General features: G+C 46.7%; 15 non-coding genes across 15 annotated transcripts; 8 read left to right on the forward strand and 7 right to left on the reverse strand.

Annotated features, from left to right (window-relative positions):
• The first annotated feature begins 5,188 nt into the window (after positions 1 to 5,188).
• On the forward strand, positions 5,189 to 5,275 carry trnay-gua (transfer RNA tyrosine (anticodon GUA)). The gene is given in 2 exon segments: positions 5,189 to 5,225; positions 5,240 to 5,275. It is a non-coding gene; the product is annotated as a tRNA-Tyr (tRNA).
• Positions 5,276 to 5,369: 94 nt separating this feature from the next.
• trnae-cuc (transfer RNA glutamic acid (anticodon CUC)) lies at positions 5,370 to 5,441 on the reverse strand. Its single transcript has one exon. It is a non-coding gene; the product is annotated as a tRNA-Glu (tRNA).
• Positions 5,442 to 6,445: 1,004 nt separating this feature from the next.
• Positions 6,446 to 6,518, forward strand: trnar-acg (transfer RNA arginine (anticodon ACG)). Its single transcript has one exon. It is a non-coding gene; the product is annotated as a tRNA-Arg (tRNA).
• A 1,001-nt stretch (positions 6,519 to 7,519) lies between these two features.
• On the reverse strand, positions 7,520 to 7,591 carry trnae-cuc (transfer RNA glutamic acid (anticodon CUC)). Its single transcript has one exon. It is a non-coding gene; the product is annotated as a tRNA-Glu (tRNA).
• Positions 7,592 to 8,950: 1,359 nt separating this feature from the next.
• Positions 8,951 to 9,023, forward strand: trnar-acg (transfer RNA arginine (anticodon ACG)). Its single transcript has one exon. It is a non-coding gene; the product is annotated as a tRNA-Arg (tRNA).
• A 1,002-nt stretch (positions 9,024 to 10,025) lies between these two features.
• trnae-cuc (transfer RNA glutamic acid (anticodon CUC)) lies at positions 10,026 to 10,097 on the reverse strand. Its single transcript has one exon. It is a non-coding gene; the product is annotated as a tRNA-Glu (tRNA).
• Positions 10,098 to 10,746: 649 nt separating this feature from the next.
• trnar-acg (transfer RNA arginine (anticodon ACG)) lies at positions 10,747 to 10,819 on the forward strand. Its single transcript has one exon. It is a non-coding gene; the product is annotated as a tRNA-Arg (tRNA).
• Positions 10,820 to 11,646: 827 nt separating this feature from the next.
• On the forward strand, positions 11,647 to 11,733 carry trnay-gua (transfer RNA tyrosine (anticodon GUA)). The gene is given in 2 exon segments: positions 11,647 to 11,683; positions 11,698 to 11,733. It is a non-coding gene; the product is annotated as a tRNA-Tyr (tRNA).
• Positions 11,734 to 11,827: 94 nt separating this feature from the next.
• trnae-cuc (transfer RNA glutamic acid (anticodon CUC)) lies at positions 11,828 to 11,899 on the reverse strand. The gene has a single exon. It is a non-coding gene; the product is annotated as a tRNA-Glu (tRNA).
• A 2,423-nt stretch (positions 11,900 to 14,322) lies between these two features.
• On the forward strand, positions 14,323 to 14,395 carry trnar-acg (transfer RNA arginine (anticodon ACG)). Its single transcript has one exon. It is a non-coding gene; the product is annotated as a tRNA-Arg (tRNA).
• Positions 14,396 to 15,391: 996 nt separating this feature from the next.
• trnae-cuc (transfer RNA glutamic acid (anticodon CUC)) lies at positions 15,392 to 15,464 on the reverse strand. The gene has a single exon. It is a non-coding gene; the product is annotated as a tRNA-Glu (tRNA).
• A 2,065-nt stretch (positions 15,465 to 17,529) lies between these two features.
• On the forward strand, positions 17,530 to 17,602 carry trnar-acg (transfer RNA arginine (anticodon ACG)). The gene has a single exon. It is a non-coding gene; the product is annotated as a tRNA-Arg (tRNA).
• An 829-nt stretch (positions 17,603 to 18,431) lies between these two features.
• trnay-gua (transfer RNA tyrosine (anticodon GUA)) lies at positions 18,432 to 18,518 on the forward strand. The gene is given in 2 exon segments: positions 18,432 to 18,468; positions 18,483 to 18,518. It is a non-coding gene; the product is annotated as a tRNA-Tyr (tRNA).
• A 94-nt stretch (positions 18,519 to 18,612) lies between these two features.
• Positions 18,613 to 18,684, reverse strand: trnae-cuc (transfer RNA glutamic acid (anticodon CUC)). The gene has a single exon. It is a non-coding gene; the product is annotated as a tRNA-Glu (tRNA).
• A 2,072-nt stretch (positions 18,685 to 20,756) lies between these two features.
• On the reverse strand, positions 20,757 to 20,828 carry trnae-cuc (transfer RNA glutamic acid (anticodon CUC)). Its single transcript has one exon. It is a non-coding gene; the product is annotated as a tRNA-Glu (tRNA).
• Between the last annotated feature and the right edge of the window lie 4,513 nt (positions 20,829 to 25,341).

Genomic DNA, 25,341 nt, shown 5'->3' on the forward strand with positions numbered 1-25,341 from the left:
TTGCTGCAATTATTACAGAAAGTAGTAGATACTACAATATTCATTCGTCTTCTTTTAAGCTTAGTCCTTTTAAGTACTACAATATATACAGTATAGTACAATTTACTATATTCTGGTTAAAAACGTAATATTTAATATAACATACAATTACAACTTGTTACTTCAGTCTCCTTTCAGTCACTCCACCTCCTCATGGAGACTGTCAGCCTGATACGGTGCATTAATCATCTGCCCTGGGTTGTGGAACTGAACTAAAATGATGTTCCAGATGCTGGGCATCCACTGGCACGGGACCATCATCAATTTAAGTTTAAATCTCCCTCCTTTGCCTTCCTTTGAATGCGTTTAGGTTTCGCCGCTATAAGATTTCAGTGTAGAACGCGCTATGCGGAAGCAGAGTCACTGACTTAAATTCTACCGGACACACGTCAGCAGAGTTCATGCATAGAGTCAATTGTGCATATTGTGCCTGTGATATCCCTCCCTGGTATGCCATAAGCTTGATTTGGTGATATTATGCTTCGCACTACTCTTTTTATTCTATTAGCTAAAATTTTTGTTAAAATCTTATAATCTGTGTTCAAAAGACTTAATGGCCTATAATTTTCCAAGTTTAGCAGACTGCCTTTATTCTTGTAGAGTATGGTGATTACTCCCAAACCTGTTGATTCTGGTATCTCCTTTCTTTCTTCCATATGTTTAAATAATTTCATCAATATCGGTGCTAGTATCTCTTTAAAAGTTTTATAAAACTCATGCGTTAACCCATCTGACCCTGGACTTTTATTCACTTTTGTTTCTTTTATTGCTTGTCTTATTTCATCTATATTTATGTCTCCTTCGCATGTTTCCCTGTCTTCATCACTTAACTTAATGCTTACAGTATTTAAAACCTTGTCCACATATTCCTGTTTTGTACTCTCTATCTTAAAAAGTCTTTCATAAAATAATTGTACTGTTTCTAATATTTCTACATAGTCTGTTATCTTTTCACCATTTTCATTTAGTTCTGTAATGTAATTTTTCCTCTGCTTTCTCTTTTCCAAATTTAGAAAGTATTTTGTACACCTCTCCCCTTCTAGTACATACTTTGCCCTACTTCTCACTATTGCACCTTCACATTTTTCTGTTTCATACATCTCCATTTCCCCTTTTATCCTCAGAAAGTTTTTTTTTTGTATACTCGGGGTTATTTTCTATTTTCTCTGCTTCTTTCTCTAAACTATTTCTGATGATTTCCATCTCCTTTTTTCTCATAAAGTTCCTCTGTTTTGAATATCGCATACTTATTTTTATTTTCTCTTTCAAAACCTCCCACCACTCGCATACATTATTTTCAAATACTGGACTTTCCATTTCATACCTTATACATCTTTCAATGCTCTCCCTATATGCCTCTTCTTTTAATAAAGTTGCATTAAGACACCACATCCCCCCACCCCTTGATTCTAAATTTAAATTCAACTTTACCATCATAGCAGCATGATCTCCGATTTCAATAAACTTATAACTTACATTTTTCACATACTGCAATATTTCCCTTTTCACTAAACATAAATCTATGCGGCTTTGTTTTAAAACCCCTAATACTAATTGCCTTCTTGAACATTCCCTCCTGAATGGGTTCTCCTCCCTCCAGGCATCCACCATGTTCTCACTTTGCATTAATTCAATTAAGTATCTTCTGGATGCATCTGATTTAAAATTAATGCTTTTAGATACATCAAGCCTTGTGCACCAAACATTAAAATCTCCAACTATTGTGCAATTGCTTGTGCATAGTGGTTTCATTGTTTTAAAAACTTCTTTTCTGTCAGTTTCTATGTTAGGAGCATATAAATTAAGCAATCTAAAGGATTCATTGTAATACATGAAGTCTATTCCCAACAATCTCCCATTACCATCGTTATGTATTTGCTTTACATTATGTATTCCTCCTTTTTTAAGCAAAATCGCCACACTGCATGCTCTCCTGCTTCCATGATTTACATAAATCTCTTCACCCCAGACTTTTTAAATATTTCTCATTATATCATTTGACCAATGTGTTTCTTGCATACAAATTACATCTGTTTTAAACTTTCCAATCACCCTCTCAAACTTTTCCATATCTCTGAGTTCAAACAGGCAATTTTCAACAAGTCGTACATTGCATATAGTATAAAAAAGAGGAAAACCCACATTTAAACTTTGTTCAGTTCTTACTTTTTTGTAGTCTTTTCTTCAGTGCCTTTCATTTTCCTTTTCAGCATCTTGACATTTCCCGCACTCATGTCCATTTCTTCCTCCAGTTGTATCAGTGGTGTCTCTAATATTCTTATCATGAAGTCTCTTCCCCTTTCAGTTTCCTTATGCTCTTTCCCATCTTGGGTAATTTTTTATTGACCTCCTTCCTTATCAGTCCTTCCTCCTTCAATTAATAATTCCTCTTTCTCTTGGGCCATTTGCATCTATTACCTCTTGTACTTCTTCTTCAGACTTTCATTCTACCATTAACTCTCCTTCATTTTGTTCATCTTCTTCATCTTTTTCCTTTTCTGTTAATGTCTCCTCCACACTTTCATATAGGTCCAGTGAGCTTCCCATGATTTCTTCCTCTGGAATTCTGCATACATACATTGGATTGACCATCTTACATAGCTTGCATTTTCCTTTGTCACATTTTGCACATAATGACCCTGCATGCCGCATTTATAACATTTAAAGTTAGGGCAATCTCTTACTATGTGGCCTGGTTGAATACAGAGACGGCACACTTTCCCCTGTCTGTCGTGTATGACCCTAAAATGTTCTGTTCCTGTCAGCGTCTCAAACTTTGTTGAGTATGGTAGCGATTTCACAGTATCTGTGAACTTAACTTTTACAAACCGTGTTCCATCTGCAATATCCGTTCACGGCCACATTCTCCTTTTGACAGGCGAAGCTGCTCTCACTCCCCATTCATTTAGTTTTTCAATTATTTCCTCATCTTCAATGTGTGTTGGCAGATTTAGAAATGAGACCACCATCTAATTGTTGTTTATTTCCTTCACCATTATCCGGCTGCTTTTTATCTTCAGCCCATCCAGTATTTTTTCTTTCCCTTCCTCTTCATTCATGGTTAATTCATACTCTTTTGGGTTCTTATATCTACAGCCAATTACAACACCACAATCTTCTCTCACTTTCTTCAAAAGCTCCATCATTGTAATTTTATCTTCTCCCACAATTTCAACCAATACTGTTAGCCTTTTCTGAAAAACACGTCTTCCTTGGCCATCATCTCCATCCATGCTCACAATCTGCTCACCTCTTTGTTTTTCCATCTTAATGCTGTTTAGCCTTTGTCTTCAGTCCAGCCCAGTAGACAAAAAACATAAATAAAGATTCCCCAAACAGCAAAAATGCTGAGTGGGGAGTGATATCTCCAAACTGAAAAACTTCTTGATCCTCTTTCGGTCTTCTTTAGGAAAAAGAGAGAAAAAACTAGAAAGAAAAATAACTTTCAAAACAAAGACAGTGTTCTCACACTTCTTCTTCTACCAGTAATCACACTTGCTTCTTTGCTCAATAGCGCCTCAGGCATTGCCAGGGTGGTATGGCCGTGAGCGGGAGCAGCCGTCAAGAGTTGGCTATTTAAAAATAGGCGCGGCACCAGGAGCCGAGCGCAGCTCAGCTTGCCTTGACACAGCACCGACAGAAACAACGCCCTTGTCCCCTCAATAGTTGACCTGTTTTTTTTGTTTTTTTTTCTGCTCTGGGGCACCAACGGCTCTTGCTAGGTTAAACCAGCCAAGTCAGTGTACTCACTTTCCCCCGAATGGAATCATGGAATCTGGTTCCAGAGATCAGAGAGGAATTCAGAGTTTTTTTTTTTTTTGTATTTTGGGAAGTGTATTAGCTGCCAAATGAAGAAATTCAAAAAGCTTACAACACCTGGTATTACCAGGTGGTCTCACAACCAAGTAATAATCGGGAATCGAACCTAGACAGCAGCTGTGAGAGCGTCAAATCCTAACCACTAGACCACCAACGAAGGTCCGGTAGAATCTTGCCCTCAAGCCTAGCTGTGGGCCTCCACGCAAGTATGCTGCAGCTGCTCTGACAAAAATAAATCTAATGCTTGTAACCTCCTCCTGGAGAGGAGAAAGTCTCAGACCCTGGATCACAGGACTGTCACATGCACTTTAAGAGCATCTTATCGACACCACAACTTGCCATAATAACAAAGCACAGCATGTGTTGAATGAACTCCATGTTGACAGAGCCGTGTCCTTATTACAAGCAACAAGCTAACGATGACAAACTAAGCAGGCAGGGCCAGTGGCGCAATGGATAATGCGTCTGACTACGGATCAGAAGATTCTAGGTTCAACTCCTGGCTGGATCGCTTTGGTCATTTTGCTTTGTTGTCAGCCAGTGCACTGCGGTTGCCTTTCGCCCCCGCTGGAGCTGTTCAGTTCCACTCTGGAGTGAGTCAAATTTAAGGGGCCGCCAGCACAGAGCCCATGGGGTGCTCCCCGGTTTCAAAGGCTGCCCCAACTGCTGATTTTTATTAACATCTACTACAGCTACACCAACCGTAAACCCAGCCTACTTGTTGCAAAAGTCCCTACCACTTTGAAGTCACCCAGCACACTTGCAACGTAATCTCTTCCACTTGTATGTCTCTGAGCTGCAGCAATAGCTAAGTGCTCTGATAAAACATGCATAAAATAAACTATGGCTTTTAACCTCCTCTTGGAGAGGAGAGAGTCTCCGACCCTGGATCTCAGGTTTTCTATGGAGGGACTAACAGGAATCCTGTAAGAGCATCCCATCCACACAACCTCTTGCCATAAAAACAAAGCAGACTGTGTGGTGACGGAACTCCAGGTTGACAGAGCCTTGTCCTTGTTTCAAACAATGTTCTAACAAGGTGCTGAGCAGAGTGCCAGTGGCACAAAGGATAACGCTTATGACTATGGATGAGAAGATTCTAGCTTACCGAAACTATGTGAGATCAGAAAGAACTGAAGTTTGTGCAGACTGGCCCTCACAAGTGATATCTCCCATATGGTCTAGCGGTCAGGATTCCTGTTTTTCACCCAGCGGCCCGGCTTGGACTCCCGGTATAGGAAGGCTTGAGCGTTTTTGCTTCTGCCCTTTTTGGCCAGCAGTCGGACTGCAGCAACCTTAAGAGGGTGGGCTTGTGGAAAGCTCTCATAAGCCTTCGATAGCTCAGTTGGTAGAGCGGAGGACTGTAGGTGGGTTGTTGGCAATCCTTAGGTCGCTGGTTCGACTCCGGCTCGAAGGAGATCTTTTGCGCTCAGAGCTGCTTTCATACCTGTGCAGTTCTAAAATATCTTTGTCGCTAGAGCTCAAAGTTCACCATAGAGGTGAAAAGGAAGTTCCCTGACCGGGAATCGAACCCGGGCCGCGGCGGTGAGAGCGCCGAATCCTAACCACTAGACCACCAGGGAAGGCTGGCAGAATTTTGCCCTCAAGCCTAACTGTGGGCCTCCACGCAAGTATGCTGCAGCTGCTCTGTCAAAAATAAATCTAATGCTTGTAACCTCCTCCTGGCGAGGAGAATGTCTCAGACCCTGGATCACAGTTCTTCTAGGGAGGGACTGTCACATGCTCTGTGAGAGCATACTATAGACACAACAACTTACCATAATAACAAAGCACAGCATGTGTTGAATGAACTCCGTGTTGACAGAGCCGTGTCCTTATTACAAGCAACAAGCTAACGATGACAAACTAAGCAGACAGCAACCTTAAGAGGGTGGGCTTGTGGAAAGCTCTCGTAAGCCTTCGGTAGACCACCAGGGAAGGCTGGCAGAAATTGGCCCTCAAGCCTAACTGTGGGCCTCCACGCAAGTATGCCGCAGCTGCTCTGTCAAAAATAAATCTAATGCTTGTAACCTCCTCCTGGCGAGGAGAATGTCTCAGACCCTGGATCACAGTTCTTCTAGGGAGGGACTGTCACATGCTCTGTGAGAGCATACTATAGACACCACAACTTACCATAATAACAAAGCACAGCATGTGTTGAATGAACTCCGTGTTGACAGAGCCGTGTCCTTATTACAAGCAACAAGCTAACGATGACAAACTAAGCAGACAGCAACCTTAAGAGGGTGGGCTTGTGGAAAGCTCTCGTAAGCCTTCGGTAGACCACCAGGGAAGGCTGGCAGAATTTTGCCCTCAAGCCTAACTGTGGGCCTCCGCGCAAGTATGCTGCAGCTGCTCTGTCAAAAATAAATCTAATGCTTGTAACCTCCTCCTGGCAAGGAGAATGTCTCAGACCCTGGATCACAGTTCTTCTAGGGAGGGACTGTCACATGCTCTGTGAGAGCATACTATAGACACCACAACTTACCATAATAACAAAGCACAGCATGTGTTGAATGAACTCCGTGTTGACAGAGCCGTGTCCTTATTACAATCAACAAGCTAATGATGACAAGCTAAGCTGAGAGGGCCAGTGGCGCAATGGATAACGCGTCTGACTACGGATCAGAAGATTCTAGGTTCGACTCCTGGCTGGCTCGCTTTGGTGTTTTTGCTTTGCTGTCAGTCAGTGCACTGCGGTCACCTTTCCCCCCGCTGGAGCTGTTCAGTTCCACTCTGGAGTGAATCGAGTTTCTGGGGCCGCCAGCACAGAGCCCGTGGGGTGCTCCCCTGGTTTCAAAGGCTGTCCCAACTGCTGATTTTTCTTAACGTCTACTACAGCTACACCAACCGTAAACCCAGCCAACTTTTTGCAAAAGTCCCTACCACTTTGAAGTCACCCAGCCAACTTGCAGCGTAATCTCTTCCACTTGTAAGTCTCTGAGCTGCAGCAATACCTAAGTGCTCTGATAAAACATGCATAAATAAAGTATGGCTTTTACCCTCCTCTTGGAGAGGAGAGAGTCTCCGACCCTGGATCTCAGGTCTTCTATGGAGGGACTGTCAGGAATCCTGTAAGAGCATCCCATCCACACAACCTCTTGCCATAAAAACAAAGCAGACTGTGTGGTGACGGAACTCCAGGTTGACAGAGCCTTGTCCTTGTTTCAAACAATGTTCTAACAAGGTGCTGAACAGAGTGCCAGTGGCACAAAGGATAACGCTTATGACTATGGATGAGAAGATTCTAGCTTACGGAAACCATGAGACTATATGAGATCAGAAAGAACTGAAGTTTGTGCAGACCGGCCCTCACAAGTGATATCTCCCATATGGTCTAGCGGTCAGGATTCCTGGTTTTCACCCAGCGGCCCGGCTTGGACTCCCGGTATAGAAAGGCTTGAGCGTTTTTGCTTCTGCCCTTTTTGGCCAGCAGTCGGACTGTAGCAACCTTAAGAGGGTCGGCTTGTGGAAAGCTCTCATAAGCCTTCGATAGCTCCGTTGGTAGAGAGGAGGACTGTAGGTGGGTTGTTGGCAATCCTTAGGTCGCTGGTTCGGCTCGAAGGAGATCTTTTGCGCTCAGAGCTGCTTTCATACCTGTGCAGTTCGAAAATGTCTTTGTCGCTAGAGCTCAAAGTTCACCATAGAGATGAAAAGGAAGTTCCCTGACCGGGAATCGAACCCGGGCCGCGGCGGTGAGAGCGCCGAATCCTGACCACTAGACCACCAGGGAAGGCTGGCGGAATTTTGCCCTCAAGCCTAACTGTGGGCCTCCACGCAAGTATGCCGCATCTGCTCTGTCAAAAATAAATCTAATGCTTGTAACCTCCTCCTGGCGAGGAGAATGTCTCAGACCCTGGATCACAGTTCTTCTAGGTAGGGACTGTCACATGCTCTGTGAGAGCATACTATCGACACCACAACTTGCCATAATAACAAAGCACAGCATGTGTTGAATGAACTCCGTGTTGACAGAGCCGTGTCCTTATTACAAGCAACAAGCTAACGATGACAAACTAAGCAGACAGCAACCTTAAGAGGGTGGGCTTGTGGAAAGCTCTCGTAAGCCTTCGGTAGACCACCAGGGAAGGCTGGCAGAATTTTGCCCTCAAGCCTAACTGTGGGCCTCCGCGCAAGTATGCTGCAGCTGCTCTGTCAAAAATAAATCTAATGCTTGTAACCTCCTCCTGGCGAGGAGAATGTCTCAGACCCTGGATCACAGTTCTTCTAGGGAGGGACTGTCACATGCTCTGTGAGAGCATACTATAGACACAACAACTTACCATAATAACAAAGCACAGCATGTGTTGAATGAACTCCGTGTTGACAGAGCCGTGTCCTTATTACAAGCAACAAGCTAACGATGACAAACTAAGCAGACAGCAACCTTAAGAGGGTGGGCTTGTGGAAAGCTCTCGTAAGCCTTCGGTAGACCACCAGGGAAGGCTGGCAGAAATTGGCCCTCAAGCCTAACTGTGGGCCTCCACGCAAGTATGCCGCAGCTGCTCTGTCAAAAATAAATCTAATGCTTGTAACCTCCTCCTGGCGAGGAGAATGTCTCAGACCCTGGATCACAGTTCTTCTAGGGAGGGACTGTCACATGCTCTGTGAGAGCATACTATAGACACCACAACTTACCATAATAACAAAGCACAGCATGTGTTGAATGAACTCCGTGTTGACAGAGCCGTGTCCTTATTACAAGCAACAAGCTAACGATGACAAACTAAGCAGACAGCAACCTTAAGAGGGTGGGCTTGTGGAAAGCTCTCGTAAGCCTTCGGTAGACCACCAGGGAAGGCTGGCAGAATTTTGCCCTCAAGCCTAACTGTGGGCCTCCGCGCAAGTATGCTGCAGCTGCTCTGTCAAAAATAAATCTAATGCTTGTAACCTCCTCCTGGCAAGGAGAATGTCTCAGACCCTGGATCACAGTTCTTCTAGGGAGGGACTGTCACATGCTCTGTGAGAGCATACTATAGACACCACAACTTACCATAATAACAAAGCACAGCATGTGTTGAATGAACTCCGTGTTGACAGAGCCGTGTCCTTATTACAATCAACAAGCTAATGATGACAAGCTAAGCTGAGAGGGCCAGTGGCGCAATGGATAACGCGTCTGACTACGGATCAGAAGATTCTAGGTTCGACTCCTGGCTGGCTCGCTTTGGTGTTTTTGCTTTGCTGTCAGTCAGTGCACTGCGGTCACCTTTCCCCCCGCTGGAGCTGTTCAGTTCCACTCTGGAGTGAATCGAGTTTCTGGGGCCGCCAGCACAGAGCCCGTGGGGTGCTCCCCTGGTTTCAAAGGCTGTCCCAACTGCTGATTTTTCTTAACGTCTACTACAGCTACACCAACCGTAAACCCAGCCAACTTTTTGCAAAAGTCCCTACCACTTTGAAGTCACCCAGCCAACTTGCAGCGTAATCTCTTCCACTTGTAAGTCTCTGAGCTGCAGCAATACCTAAGTGCTCTGATAAAACATGCATAAAATAAAGTATGGCTTTTACCCTCCTCTTGGAGAGGAGAGAGTCTCCGACCCTGGATCTCAGGTCTTCTATGGAGGGACTGTCAGGAATCCTGTAAGAGCATCCCATCCACACAACCTCTTGCCATAAAAACAAAGCAGACTGTGTGGTGACGGAACTCCAGGTTGACAGAGCCTTGTCCTTGTTTCAAACAATGTTCTAACAAGGTGCTGAACAGAGTGCCAGTGGCACAAAGGATAACGCTTATGACTATGGATGAGAAGATTCTAGCTTACGGAAACCATGAGACTATATGAGATCAGAAAGAACTGAAGTTTGTGCAGACCGGCCCTCACAAGTGATATCTCCCATATGGTCTAGCGGTCAGGATTCCTGGTTTTCACCCAGCGGCCCGGCTTGGACTCCCGGTATAGAAAGGCTTGAGCGTTTTTGCTTCTGCCCTTTTTGGCCAGCAGTCGGACTGTAGCAACCTTAAGAGGGTCGGCTTGTGGAAAGCTCTCATAAGCCTTCGATAGCTCCGTTGGTAGAGAGGAGGACTGTAGGTGGGTTGTTGGCAATCCTTAGGTCGCTGGTTCGGCTCGAAGGAGATCTTTTGCGCTCAGAGCTGCTTTCATACCTGTGCAGTTCGAAAATGTCTTTGTCGCTAGAGCTCAAAGTTCACCATAGAGATGAAAAGGAAGTTCCCTGACCGGGAATCGAACCCGGGCCGCGGCGGTGAGAGCGCCGAATCCTGACCACTAGACCACCAGGGAAGGCTGGCGGAATTTTGCCCTCAAGCCTAACTGTGGGCCTCCACGCAAGTATGCCGCATCTGCTCTGTCAAAAATAAATCTAATGCTTGTAACCTCCTCCTGGCGAGGAGAATGTCTCAGACCCTGGATAACAGTTCTTCTAGGTAGGGACTGTCACATGCTCTGTGAGAGCATACTATCGACACCACAACTTGCCATAATAACAAAGCACAGCATGTGTTGAATGAACTCCGTGTTGACAGAGCCGTGTCCTTATTACAAGCAACAAGCTAACGATGACAAACTAAGCAGACAGCAACCTTAAGAGGGTGGGCTTGTGGAAAGCTCTCGTAAGCCTTCGGTAGACCACCAGGGAAGGCTGGCAGAATTTTGCCCTCAAGCCTAACTGTGGGCCTCCGCGCAAGTATGCTGCAGCTGCTCTGTCAAAAATAAATCTAATGCTTGTAACCTCCTCCTGGCGAGGAGAATGTCTCAGACCCTGGATCACAGTTCTTCTAGGGAGGGACTGTCACATGCTCTGTGAGAGCATACTATAGACACCACAACTTACCATAATAACAAAGCACAGCATGTGTTGAATGAACTCCGTGTTGACAGAGCCGTGTCCTTATTACAATCAACAAGCTAATGATGACAAGCTAAGCTGAGAGGGCCAGTGGCGCAATGGATAACGCGTCTGACTACGGATCAGAAGATTCTAGGTTCGACTCCTGGCTGGCTCGCTTTGGTGTTTTTTGCTTTGCTGTCAGTCAGTGCACTGCGGTCACCTTTCCCCCCGCTGGAGCTGTTCAGTTCCACTCTGGAGTGAATCGAGTTTCTGGGGCCGCCAGCACAGAGCCCGTGGGGTGCTCCCCTGGTTTCAAAGGCTGTCCCAACTGCTGATTTTTCTTAACGTCTACTACAGCTACACCAACCGTAAACCCAGCCAACTTTTTGCAAAAGTCCCTACCACTTTGAAGTCACCCAGCCAACTTGCAGCGTAATCTCTTCCACTTGTAAGTCTCTGAGCTGCAGCAATACCTAAGTGCTCTGATAAAACATGCATAAAATAAAGTATGGCTTTTACCCTCCTCTTGGAGAGGAGAGAGTCTCCGACCCTGGATCTCAGGTCTTCTATGGAGGGACTGTCAGGAATCCTGTAAGAGCATCCCATCCACACAACCTCTTGCCATAAAACAAAGCAGACTGTGTGGTGACGGAACTCCAGGTTGACAGAGCCTTGTCCTTGTTTCAAACAATGTTCTAACAAGGTGCTGAACAGAGTGCCAGTGGCACAAAGGATAACGCTTATGACTATGGATGAGAAGATTCTAGCTTACGGAAACCATGAGACTATATGAGATCAGAAAGAACTGAAGTTTGTGCAGACCGGCCCTCACAAGTGATATCTCCCATATGGTCTAGCGGTCAGGATTCCTGGTTTTCACCCAGCGGCCCGGCTTGGACTCCCGGTATAGGAAGGCTTGAGCGTTTTTGCTTCTGCCCTTTTTGGCCAGCAGTCGGACTGTAGCAACCTTAAGAGGGTCGGCTTGTGGAAAGCTCTCATAAGCCTTCGATAGCTCCGTTGGTAGAGAGGAGGACTGTAGGTGGGTTGTTGGCAATCCTTAGGTCGCTGGTTCGACTCCGGCTCGAAGGAGATCTTTTGCGCTCAGAGCTGCTTTCATACCTGTGCAGTTCCAAAATGTCTTTGTCGCTAGAGCTCAAAGTTCACCATAGAGATGAAAAGGAAGTTCCCTGACCGGGAATCGAACCCGGGCCGCGGCGGTGAGAGCGCCGAATCCTGACCACTAGACCACCAGGGAAGGCTGGCGGAATTTTGCCCTCAAGCCTAACTGTGGGCCTCCACGCAAGTATGCCGCATCTGCTCTGTCAAAAATAAATCTAATGCTTGTAACCTCCTCCTGGCGAGGAGAATGTCTCAGACCCTGGATCACAGTTCTTCTAGGTAGGGACTGTCACATGCTCTGTGAGAGCATACTATCGACACCACAACTTGCCATAATAACAAAGCACAGCATGTGTTGAATGAACTCCGTGTTGACAGAGCCGTGTCCTTATTACAAGCAACAAGCTAACGATGACAAACTAAGCAGACAGCAACCTTAAGAGGGTGGGCTTGTGGAAAGCTCTCGTAAGCCTTCGGTAGACCACCAGGGAAGGCTGGCAGAATTTTGCCCTCAAGCCTAACTGTGGGCCTCCACGCAAGTATGCTGCAGCTGCTCTGTCAAAATAAATCTAATGCTTGTAACCTCCTCCTGGCGAGGAGAAAGTCTCAGACCCTGGATCACAGTTTTTCTAGGGAGGGACTGTCACATGCTCTGTGAGAGCATACTATCGACACCACAACTTGCCATAATGACAAAGCACAGCATGTGTTGAATGAACTCCGTGTTGACAGAGCCGTGTCCTTATTACAAGCAACAAGCTAACGATGACAAACTAAGCAGACAGCAACCTTAAGAGGGTGGGCTTGTGGAAAGCTCTCGTAAGCCTTCGGTAGACCACCAGGGAAGGCTGGCAGAATTTTGCCCTCAAGCCTCACTGTGGGCCTCCACGCAAGTATGCTGCAGCTTCTCTGTTAAAAATAAATCTAATGCTTGTATCCTCCTCCTGGCGAGGAGAAAGTCTAAGACCCTGGTTCACAGTTCTTCTAGGGAGGGACTGTCACATGCTCTGTGAGAGCATCCCATCGACACCACAACTTGCCATAATAACAAAGCACAGCATGTGTTGAATGAACTCCGTGTTGACAGAGTCTTGTCCTTATTACAAGCAACAAGCTAATGATGACAAACTAAGCAGACAGCAACCTTAAGAGGGTGGGCTTGTGGAAAGCTCTCGTAAGCCTTCGGTAGACCACCAGGGAAGGCTGGCAGAATTTTGCCCTCAAGCCTAACTGTGGGCCTCCACGCAAGTATGCTGCAGCTGCTCTGTCAAAAATAAATCTAATGCTTGTAACCTCCTCCTGGCGAGGAGAATGTCTCAGACCCTGGATCACAGTTCTTCTAGGGAGGGACTGTCACATGCTCTGTGAGAGCATACTATAGACACCACAACTTACCATAATAACGAAGCACAGCATGTGTTGAATGAACTCCGTGTTGACAGAGCCGTGTCCTTATTACAAGCAACAAGCTAACGATGACAAACTAAGCAGACAGCAACCTTAAGAGGGTGGGCTTGTGGAAAGCTCTCGTAAGCCTTCGGTAGACCACCAGGGAAGGCTGGCAGAATTTTGCCCTCAAGCCTAACTGTGGGCCTCCACGCAAGTATGCTGCAGCTTCTCTGTTAAAAATAAATCTAATGCTTGTGACCTCCTCCTGGCGAGGAGAAAGTCTAAGACACTGGTTCACAGTTCTTATAGGGAGGGACTGTCACATGCTCTGTGAGAGCATCCTATCGACACCACAACTTGCCATAATAACAAAGCACAGCATGTGTTGAATGAACTCCGTGTTGACAGAGCCGTGTCCTTATTACAAGCAACAAGCTAACGATGACAAACTAAGCAGACAGCAACCTTAAGAGGGTGGGCTTGTGGAAAGCTCTCGTAAGCCTTCGGTAGACCACCAGGGAAGGCTGGCAGAATTTTGCCCTCAAGCCTAACTGTGGGCCTCCACGCAAGTATGCCGCAGCTGCTCTGTCAAAAATAAATCTAATGCTTGTAACCTCCTCCTGGCGAGGAGAATGTCTCAGACCCTGGATCACAGTTCTTCTAGGGAGGGACTGTCACATGCTCTGTGAGAGCATACTATAGACACCACAACTTACCATAATAACAAAGCACAGCATGTGTTGAATGAACTCCGTGTTGACAGAGCCGTGTCCTTATTACAAGCAACAAGCTAACGATGACAAACTAAGCAGACAGCAACCTTAAGAGGGTGGGCTTGTGGAAAGCTCTCGTAAGCCTTCGGTAGACCACCAGGGAAGGCTGGCAGAATTTTGCCCTCAAGCCTAACTGTGGGCCTCCGCGCAAGTATGCTGCAGCTGCTCTGTCAAAAATAAATCTAATGCTTGTAACCTCCTCCTGGCGAGGAGAATGTCTCAGACCCTGGATCACAGTTCTTCTAGGGAGGGACTGTCACATGCTCTGTGAGAGCATACTATAGACACCACAACTTGCTATAATAACAAAGCACAGCATGTGTTGAATGAACTCCGTGTTGACAGAGCCGTGTCCTTATTACAATCAACAAGCTAATGATGACAAGCTAAGCTGAGAGGGCCAGTGGCGCAATGGATAACGCGTCTGACTACGGATCAGAAGATTCTAGGTTCGACTCCTGGCTGGCTCGCTTTGGTGTTTTTGCTTTGCTGTCAGTCAGTGCACTGCGGTCACCTTTCCCCCCCGCTGGAGCTGTTCAGTTCCACTCTGGAGTGAATCGAGTTTCTGGGGCCGCCAGCACAGAGCCCGTGGGGTGCTCCCCTGGTTTCAAAGGCTGTCCCAACTGCTGATTTTTCTTAAAGTCTACTACAGCTACACCAACCGTAAACCCAGCCAACTTTTTGCAAAAGTCCCTACCACTTTGAAGTCACCCAGCCAACTTGCAGCGTAATCTCTTCCTCTTGTAAGTCTCTGAGCTGCAGCAATACCTAAGTGCTCTGATAAAACATGCATAAAATAAAGTATGGCTTTTACCCTCCTCTTGGAGAGGAGAGAGTCTCCAACCCTGGATGTCAGGTCTTCTATGGAGGGACTGTCAGGAATCCTGTAAGAGCATCCCATCCACACAACCTCTTGCCATAAAAACAAGCAGACTGTGTGGTGACGGAACTCCAGGTTGACAGAGCCTTGTCCTTGTTTCAAACAATGTTCTAACAAGGTGCTGAACAGAGTGCCAGTGGCACAAAGGATAACGCTTATGACTATGGATGAGAAGATTCTAGCTTACGGAAACCATGAGACTATATGAGATCAGAAAGAACTGAAGTTTGTGCAGACTGGCCCTCACAAGTGATATCTCCCATATGGTCTAGCGGTCAGGATTCCTGGTTTTCACCCAGCGGCCCGGCTTGGACTCCCGGTATAGGAAGGCTTGAGCGTTTTTGCTTCTGCCCTTTTGGCCAGCAGTCGGACTGCAGCAACCTTAAGAGGGTCGGCTTGTGGAAAGCTCTCATAAACCTTCGATAGCTCAGTTGGTAGAGCGGAGGACTGGAGGTGGGTTGTTGGCAAACCTTAGGTCGCTGGCTCGAAGGAGATCTTTTGCGCTCAGAGCTGCTTTCATACCTGTGCAGTTCGAAAATATCTTTGTCGCTAGAGCTCAAAGTTCACCATAGAGGTGAAAAGGAAGTTCCCTGACCGGGAATCGAAACCCGGGCCGCGGCGGTGAGAGCGCCAAATCCTAACCACTAGACCACCAGGGAAGGCTGGCAGAATTTTGCCCTCACGCCTAACTGTGGGCCTCCACGCAAGTATGCCGCAGCTGCTCTGTCAAAAATAAATCTAATGCTTGTAACCTCCTCCTGGCGAGGAGAATGTCTCAGACCCTGGATCACAGTTCTCTAGGGAGGGACTGTCACATGCTCTGTGAGAGCATACTATAGACACCACAACTTACCATAATAACAAAGCACAGCATGTGTTGAATGAACTCCGTGTTGACAGAGCCGTGTCCTTATTACAAGCAACAAGCTAACGATGACAAACTAAGCAGACAGCAACCTTAAGAGGGTGGGCTTGTGGAAAGCTCTCGTAAGCCTTCGGTAGACACCAGGAAGGCTGGCAGAATTTTGCCCTCAAGCCTAACTGTGGGCCTCCACGCAAGTATGCTGCAGCTTCTCTGTTAAAAATAAATCTAATGCTTGTAACCTCCTCCTGGCGAGGAGAAAGTCTAAGACCCTGGTTCACAGTTCTTCTAGGGAGGGACTGTCACATGCTCTGTGAGAGCATCCTATCGACACCACAACTTGCCATAATAACAAGCACAGCATGTGTTGAATGAACTCCGTGTTGACAGAGCCTTGTCCTTATTACAAGCAACAAGCTAATGGTGACAAACTAAGCAGACAGCAACCTTAAGAGGGTGGGCTTGTGGAAAGCTCTCGTAAGCCTTCGGTAGACCACCAGGGAAGGCTGGCAGAATTTTGCCCTCAAGCCTAACTGTGGGCCTCCACGCAAGTATGCTGCAGCTGCTCTGTTAAAAATAAATCTAATGCTTGTAACCTCCTCCTGGCGAGGAGAAAGTCTCAGACCCTGGATCACAGTTCTTCTAGGGAGGGACTGTCACATGCTCTGTGAGAGCATACTATCGACACCACAACTTGCCATAATAACAAAGCACAGCATATGTTGAATGAACTCCGTGTTGACAGAGCCGTGTCCTTATTACAAGCAACAAGCTAACAATGACAAACTAAGCAGACAGCAACCTTAAGAGGGTGGGCTTGTGGAAAGCTCTCGTAAGCCTTCGGTAGACCACCAGGGAAGGCTGGCAGAATTTTGCCCTCAAGCCTAACTGTGGGCCTCCACGCAAGTATGCTGCAGCTGCTCTGTCAAAAATAAATCTAATGCTTGTAACCTCCTCCTGGCGAGGAGAAAGTCCTCAGACCCTGGATCACAGTTCTTCTAGGGAGGGACTGTCACATGCTCTGTGAGAGCATACTATTGACACCACAACTTGCCATAATGACAAAGCACAGCATGTGTTGAATGAACTCCGTGTTGACAGAGCCGTGTCCTATTACAAGCAACAAGCTAACGATGACAAACTAAGCAGACAGCAACCTTAAGAGGGTGGGCTTGTGGAAAGCTCTCGTAAGCCTTCGGTAGACCACCAGGGAAGGCTGGCAGAATTTTGCCCTCAAGGCCTAACTGTGGGCCTCCACGCAAGTATGCTGCAGCTTCTCTGTTAAAAATAAATCTAATGCTTGTAACCTCCTCCTGGCGAGGAGAAAGTCTAAGACCCTGATTCACAGTTCTTCTAGGGAGGGACTGTCCACATGCTCTGTGAGAGCATCCTATCGACACCACAACTTGCCATAATAACAAAGCACAGCATGTGTTGAATGAACTCCGTGTTGACAGAGCCTTGTCCCTTATTACAAGCAACAAGCTAATGATGACAAACTAAGCAGACAGCAACCTAAGAGGGTGGGCTTGTGGAAAGCTCTCGTAAGCCTTCGGTAGACCACCTGGGAAGGCTGGCAGAATTTGCCCTCAAGCCTAACTGTGGGCCTCACGCAAGTATGCTGCAGCTGCTCTGTTAAAATAAATCTAATGCTTGTAACCTCCTCCTGGCGAGGAGAAAGTCTCAGACCCTGGATCACAGTTCTTCTAGGGAGGGACTGTCACATGCTCTGTGAGAGCATACTATCGGACACCACAACTTGCCATAATACAAAGCACAGCATATGTTGAATGAAACTCCGTGTTGACAGAGCCGTGTCCTTATTACAAGCAACAAGCTAACGATGACAAGCTAAGCTGAGAGGGCCAGTGGCGCAATGGATAACGCGTCTGACTACGGATCAGAAGATTCTAGGTTCGACTCCTGGCTGGCTCGCTTTGGTGTTTTTGCTTACTGTCAGTCAGTGCACTGCGGTCGCCTTTCCCCCCGCTGGAGCTGTTCAGTTCCACTCTGGAGTGAATCGAGTTTCTGGGGCCGCCAGCACAGAGCCCGTGGGGTGCTCCCCTGGTTTCAAAGGCTGTCCCAACTGCTGATTTTTCTTAACGTCTACTACAGCTACACCAACCGTAAACCCAGCCAACTTTTTGCAAAAGTCCCTACCACTTTGAAGTCACCCAGCCAACTTGCAGCGTAATCTCTTCCTCTTGTAAGTCTCTGAGCTGCAGCAATACCTAAGTGCTCTGATAAAACATGCATAAAATAAAGTATGGCTTTTACCCTCCTCTTGGAGAGGAGAGAGTCTCCGACCCTGGATCTCAGATCTTCTATGGAGGGACTGTCAGGAATCCTGTAAGAGCATCCCCATCCACACAACCTCTTGCCATAAAAACAAAGCAGACTGTGTGGTGACGGAACTCCAGGTTGACAGCGCCTTGTCCTTGTTTCAAACAATGTTCTAACAAGGTGCTGAACAGAGTGCCAGTGGCACAAAGGATAACGCTTATGACTATGGATGAGAAGATTCTAGCTTACGGAAATCATGAGACTATATGAGATCAGAAAGAACTGAAGTTTGTGCAGACTGGCCCTCACAAGTGATATCTCCCATATGGTCTAGCGGTCAGGATTCCTGGTTTTCACCCAGCGGCCCGGCTTGGACTCCCGGTATAGGAAGGCTTGAGCGTTTTTTGCTTCTGCCCTTTTTGGCCAGCAGTCGGACTGTAGCAATCCTTAAGAGGGTCGGCTTGTGGAAAGCTCTCATAAGCCTTCGATAGCTCAGTTGGTAGAGCGGAGGACTGTAGGTGGGTTGTTGGCAATCCTTAGGTCGCTGGTTCGACTCCGGCTCGAAGGAGATCTTTTGCGCTCAGAGCTGCTTTCATACCTGTGCAGTTTCGAAAATATCTTTGTCGCTAGAGCTCAAAGTTCACCATAGAGATGAAAGGAAGTTCCCTGACCGGGAATCGAACACGGGCCACGGCGGTGAGAGCGCCGAATCCTAACCACTAGACCACCGGGGAAGGCTGGCAGAATTTTGCCCTCAAGCCTAACTGTGGGCCTCCACACAAGTATGCCGCAGCTGCTCTGTCAAAAATAAATCTAATGCTTGTAACTCCTCCTGGCGAGGAGAATGTCTCAGACCCTGGATCACAGTTCTTCTAGGGAGGGACTGTCACATGCTCTGTGAGAGCATACTATCGACACACAACTTGCTATAATAACAAAGCACGCATGTGTTGAATGAACTCTGTGTTGACAGAGCCGTGTCCTTATTACAAGCAACAAGCTACTTTGACAAACTAAGCAGACAGCAACCTTAAGAGGGTGGGCTTGTGGAAAGCTCTCGTAAGCCTTCGGTAGACCACCAGGGAAGGCTGGCAGAATTTTGCCCTCAAGCCTAACTGTGGGCCTCCACGCAAGTATGCTGCAGCTGCTCTGTCAAAAATAAATCTAATGCTTGTAACCTCCTCCTGGCGAGGAGAAAGTCTCAGACCCTGGATCACAGTTCTTCTAGGGAGGGACTGTCACATGCTCTGTGAGAGCATACTATAGACACCACAACTTACCATAATAACAAAGCACAGCATGTGTTGAATGAACTCCGTGTTGACAGAGCCGTGTCCTTATTACAAGCAACAAGCTAACGATGACAAACTAAGCAGACAGCAACCTTAAGAGGTGGGCTTGTGGAAAGCTCTCGTAAGCCTTCGGTAGACCACCAGGGAAGGCTGGCAGAATTTGCCCTCAAGCCTAACTGTGGGCCTCCGCGCAAGTATGCTGCAGCTGCTCTGTTAAAAATAAATCTAATGCTTGTAACCTCCTCCTGGCGAGGAGAAAGTCTCAGACCCTGGCTCACAGTTTCTTCTAGGGGAGGACTGTCACATGCTCTTTGAGAGCATACTATCGACACCACACTTGCCATAATAACAAAGCACAGCCATGTGTTGAATGAACTCCGTGTTGCAGAGCGTGTCCTTATTACAAGCACGAAGCCTAACGATGACAAGCTAAGCTGACAGGGCCAGTGGCGCAATGGATAAACGCGTCTGACTACGGATCAGAAGTTCTAGGTTTGACTCCGGCTCGGCTCGCTTGTGGTGTTTTGCTTGGCTGTCAGTCAGTGCACGGCGGTCGCCTTTCCCCCCGCTGGAGCTGTTCAGTTCACTCTGGAGTGAATCGAGTTTCTGGGGCCGCCAGCACAGAGCCCGTGGGTGCTCCCCTGGTTTCAAAGGCTGTCCCAACTGCTGATTTTATTAACGTCTACTACAGCTACACCAACCGTATACCCAGCCTACTTGTTGCAAAAGTCCATACCACTTTGAAGTCACCCAGCCAACTTGCAGCGTAATCTCTTCCTCTTGTAAGTCTCTGAGCTGCAGCAATACCTAAGTGCTTTGATAAAACATGCATAAAAGAAACTATGGCTTTTAACCTCCTCTTGGAGAGGAGAGAGTCTCCGACCCTGGATCTCAGGTCTTCTATGGAGGGACTGTCAGGAATCCTGTAAGAGCATCCCATCCACACAACCTCTTGCCATAAAAACAAAGCAGACTGTGTGGTGACGGAACTCCAGGTTGACAGAGCCTTGTCCTTGTTTCAAACAATGTTCTAACAAGGTGCTGAACAGAGTGCCAGTGGCACAAAGGATAACGCTTATGACTATGGATCAGAAGATTCTAGCTTACGGAAACCGTGAGACTATATGAGATCAGAAAGAACTGAAGTTTGTGCAGACCTGGCCCTCACAAGTGATATCTCCCATATGGTCTAGCGGTCAGGATTCCTGGTTTTCACCCAGCGGCCCGGCTTGGACTCCAGTATAGGAAGGCTTGAGCGTTTTTGCTTCTGCCCTTTTTGGCCAGCAGTCGGACTGTAGCAACCTTAAGAGGGTCGGCTTGTGGAAAGCTCTCATAAGCCTTCGATAGCTCAGTTGGTAGAGCAGGAGGACTGTAGGTGGGTTGTTGGCAATCCTTAGGTCGCTGGTTCGGCTCGAAGGAGATCTTTTGCGCTCAGAGCTGCTTTCATACCTGTGCAGTTCGAAAATATCTTTGTCGCTAGAGCTCAAAGTTCACCATAGAGAGTGAAAAGGAAGTTCCCTGACCGGGAATCGAACCCGGGCCGCGGCGGTGAGAGCGCCGAATCCTAACCACTAGACCACCAGGGAAGGCTGGCAGAATTTTGCCCTCAAGCCTAACTGTGGGCCTCCACGCAAGTATGCCGCAGCTGCTCTGTCAAAATAAATCTAATGCTTGTAACCTCCTCCTGGCGAGGAGAATGTCTCAGACCCTGGATCACAGTTCTTCTAGGGAGGGACTGTCACATGCTCTGTGAGAGCATACTATCGACACCACAACTTGCCATAATAACAAAGCACAGCATGTGTTGAATGAACTCCGTGTTGACAGAGCCGTGTCCTTATTACAAGCAACAAGCTAACGATGACAACTAAGCAGACAGCAACCTTAAGGAGGGTGGGCTTGTGGAAAGCTCTCGTAAGCCTTCGGTAGAACCACCAGGGAAGGCTGGCAGAATTTTGCCCTCAAGCCTAACTGTGGGCCTCCGCGCAAGTATGCTGCAGCTGCTTCTGTCAAAAATAAATCTAATGCTTGTAACCTCCTCCTGGCGAGGAGAATGTCTCAGACCCTGGATCACAGTTCTTCTAGGGAGGGACTGTCACATGCTCTGTGAGAGCATACTATAGACACCACAACTTACCATAATAACAAAGCACAGCATGTGTTGAATGAACTCCGTGTTGACAGAGCCGTGTCCCTTATTACAAGCAACAAGCTAACGATGACAAACTAAGCAGAGAGCAACCTTAAGAGGGTGGGCTTGTGGAAAGCTCTCGTAAGCCTTCGGTAGACCACCAGGGGAGGCTGGCAGAATTTTGCCCATCAAGCCTAACTGTGGGCCTCCACGCAAGTATGCTGCAGCTTCTCTGTTAAAAATAAATCTAATGCTTGTAACCTCCTCCTGGCGAGGAGAAAGGTCATCAACCCTGGATCACAGTTCTTCTAGGGAGGGACTGTCACCTGCTCTGTGAGAGCTACTATCGACACCACAACTTCATAATAACAAAGCACAGCATGTGTTGAATGAACTCTGTGTGACGAGCCGTGTCCTTATACAACCAACAGCTAACGATGACAACCTAAGCAGACAGGGCCAGTGGTGCAATGGATAATGTGTCGCCTACGGATCAGAAGATTCTAGGTCAGACTCCTGGCTGGCTCTCTTTGGTCTTTTTGCTTTGCGGTCAGTCATGCACGGCGGTCGCCTTTCCCCCGCTGGAGCTGTTTTCTAGTTTCACTCTGGAGTGAATCGAGTTTCTGGGCCAGCCAGCACAGAGCCCGTGGGGTGCTCCCCTGGTTTCAAAGGCTGTCCCAACTGCTGATTTTTATTACGTCTACTACAGCTACACCAATCGTATACCCCGCCTACTTGTTGCAAAAGTCCATACCACTTTGAAGTCACCCAGCCAACTTGCAGCGTAATCTCTTCCTCTTGTAAGTCTCTGAGCTGCAGCAATACCTAAGTGCTTTGATAAAACATGCATAAAAGAAACTATGGCTTTTAACCTCCTCTTGGAGAGGAGAGAGTCTCCGACCCTGGATCTCAGGTCTTCTATGGAGGGACTGTCAGGAATCCTGTAAGAGCATCCCATCCACACAACCTCTTGCCATAAAAACAAAGCAGAATGTGTGGTGACGGAACTCCAGGTTGACAGAGCCTTGTCCTTGTTTCAAACAATGTTCTACAAGGTGCTGAACAGAGTGCCAGTGGCACAAAGGATAACGCTTATGACTATGGATCAGAAGATTCTAGCTTACGGAAACCATGAGACTGTGTATGAGATCAGAAAGAACTAAGTTTGTGCAGACCGGCCCTCACAAGTGATAGTTCCTTATATGGTCTAGCGGTCAGGATTCCTGGTTTTCACCCAGCGGCCCCGGCTTGGACCTCCCGGTATAGGAAGGCTCGAGTGTTTTTTGCTTCTGTCCTTTTTGGCCAGCAGTCGGACTGCAGCAAACCTTAAGAGGGTGGGCTTGTGGAAAACTCTCGTAAGCCTTCGATAGCTCAGTTGGTGGAGCGGAGGACTGTAGGTGGGTTGTTGTTAATCCTTAGGTCGCTGGCTCGAAGGAGGTCTTTTGCGCTCAGAGCTGCTTTCATGCCTGTCGCAGTTCGAACATATCTTTGTTGTTAGAACTCAAAGTTCACCATAGAGGTGAAAGGAAGGGACTGTCACATGCGCTGTGAGAGCATCCTAATCGACACCACAACTTGCCATAATAACAAAGCACAGCATTTAAACAACATTTACCGGTAGGAATGACGTCTTGGTTTACTCATTCTCTCTTTTTATTGCCTGTATATACGGCTATTACACAATCATAATACACTGTGATAGCCTGGGTCGTTAGTTGCATTGTTTTGTTTTCTCACTACAATCGATCGGCTTAATCGAGCAGAGACCATCTCATTCAGGCGATCTCGGACCGATTGATTTGGCGCGGATTCGAGCGAGATTGCTGAATTTACATATGCCAAACGAATTGCGCTAACGGGGCAAACAAGACAGATTCCGAAACAAACGTCTATGTGTGAAAGCACCCTAAGATTGTATTTACAACGCAATTGACAGACAGTCACAGCCAAACTTGTGTGACAAGGCAGCACTGGCCTGATTGGGCCAGTAACATTCTGTACACTGGCCCAAGCGTCTCGCACACTGACCCCGGGCCATCTGGGCAGTCTGTCAAGCCCTGAAATTATGTTTCCTTTGGTTTGTTCGGTTTGTTTTACTTCATAACAGGATCTGCTGCCTAATTGAAGGCATGTGATAGCGACACCCGGTGGTTATTCATTGAATAATGCATTCATTGAATGTTCATTTTTGTATAGCGGGCCAAATTCTATAGATATTTATAAAAACCTCGCGGGCCACCGTAGTTTGGACACCCTGGTCTATAGATTCTAACTATCAAAATGTTACTTGTTTTTGTGCCAATTTTGTTTTCTTTCCTTCGGTTTTTATTGAACAGAACATGTGTGAGCACTCAGCTTTCTCGATAGCCTCTTATTCACCTGGTAGGTAACAAAGATGTTTTTCCCTCTAATAATAACGTGTGTTTGTGCATAGAAATATGCATAAACATTCACAAAAGCATATATAAGATACCCTGTGACAAAACCTTTTCCTTTTAACGAGTAAAGCGATCACATACTGGCCATTTTTTGCTACTTTTTGGCCTTTGTAGATAATTGTTTGTACATTAATCACAAATGGATGAGAAACACTGTAATTTCAAACTTATTTGTGTTAATTCCAGGTGCTGTGAAATGTGTATAATCTGCAGAGGTAATCAGGTGTAAAGTGCTATATATCTGATCCAGTCCTCCAGCATATTTTTTTGCTTCAAATTAAAGTCTTTTACACTAAAGCATTATGAAATTGGTCTTTTGTTGCTAATAATTGATTTATATTATCTGAAATATAAACTAATTCTATTATATTTGAATGTTATACATTCAATTAGTGTGAATTGTCAATTAATATGAAAATATACATTTAAATATGCATATAATTTTGCTTCAATATATAAAGCTTTACTGTGTGTTGGCCTGTTTGTGAAGCTAAATCTTTACCTTAAGTTGATTGATTTGCACTGATATTATATTTTCAATAGTTCACACTTAGCTGATAATCAATAAAGCGTATTTGGCATGCTGTCCCGGGAGAGAGCCCTGAGCTCGTAATATCCTCGAGCCCGAGGCTCCCTCCGTTAGAAGGGCGAGAGGGGAATTCGAGCTCAGGTAGGTCTCGAGAACTCCCCTGCTTGTCGCCGCGTGAGAAGTGTAAACTAGGGTTGTTTTCGGTGATAATTTGGTTTAATCTATTGCTATGGTATGTTTTGGACGGTGGGGGGAAACCGGGGGACCCGGGGGAAACCCACGCGAACACAGGGGAGAACATGAAAACTCCGCACAGAAACACCAACCAGCCTGATAGGAGGTTGGACCAGCGGTGTTCTTGCTGTGAGGCAACAGTGCTAGCCACTGGGCCACCGTGTCCCTATCGGAAAAAAGAGGGAGGAAGTAGGGGTGGAAGGAGGGGGAAGCTTCAAGACGAAGATAACTGGAGTGAAAAACTCTGGTTATTTATAATGCTTCCGTAATTATCTGATAGGTCACATTACGGAGCTAATGAGAGCCAGCAGTGTTGATCATAAGCACGTGATCCTCTCGAAATTAGTTCATAAATAAACCACACTTCAAGAGTTCACACTTAGCTGATAATCAATAAAGCGTATTTGGCATGCTGTCCCGGGAGAGAGCCCTGAGCTCGTAATATCCTCGAGCCCGGGGCTCCCTCCCGTTAGAAGGGCGAGAGGGAGTTCGAGCTCAGGTAGGTCTCGAGAACTCCCCAAAAAAAGCTTTAAAGCTCGGGACAGCAGCCGCGTATTGAAGTGCCCCCCAAAAGGCGAGAGGTCAGCGCCATATCCGGCTGCTGGATATGAATTGAAGGGAGATAGGTTCCTGCAGGAGGGAAGTTGTAGCTCTGGGGTTGACTCCGTGGGAGTTAGAGCTGAAGGGTTAGACTCCTACAGGAGTCTAAATAGGGAGGGGGTGGAGGAAGACTCCTGTAGGAGGTGGGCAGGGACAAGACTCCGGGG

This window comes from Danio aesculapii, chromosome 4 (genome assembly GCF_903798145.1).
Source record: "Danio aesculapii chromosome 4, fDanAes4.1, whole genome shotgun sequence".
NCBI classification, from domain to species: Eukaryota; Metazoa; Chordata; class Actinopteri; order Cypriniformes; family Danionidae; genus Danio; species Danio aesculapii.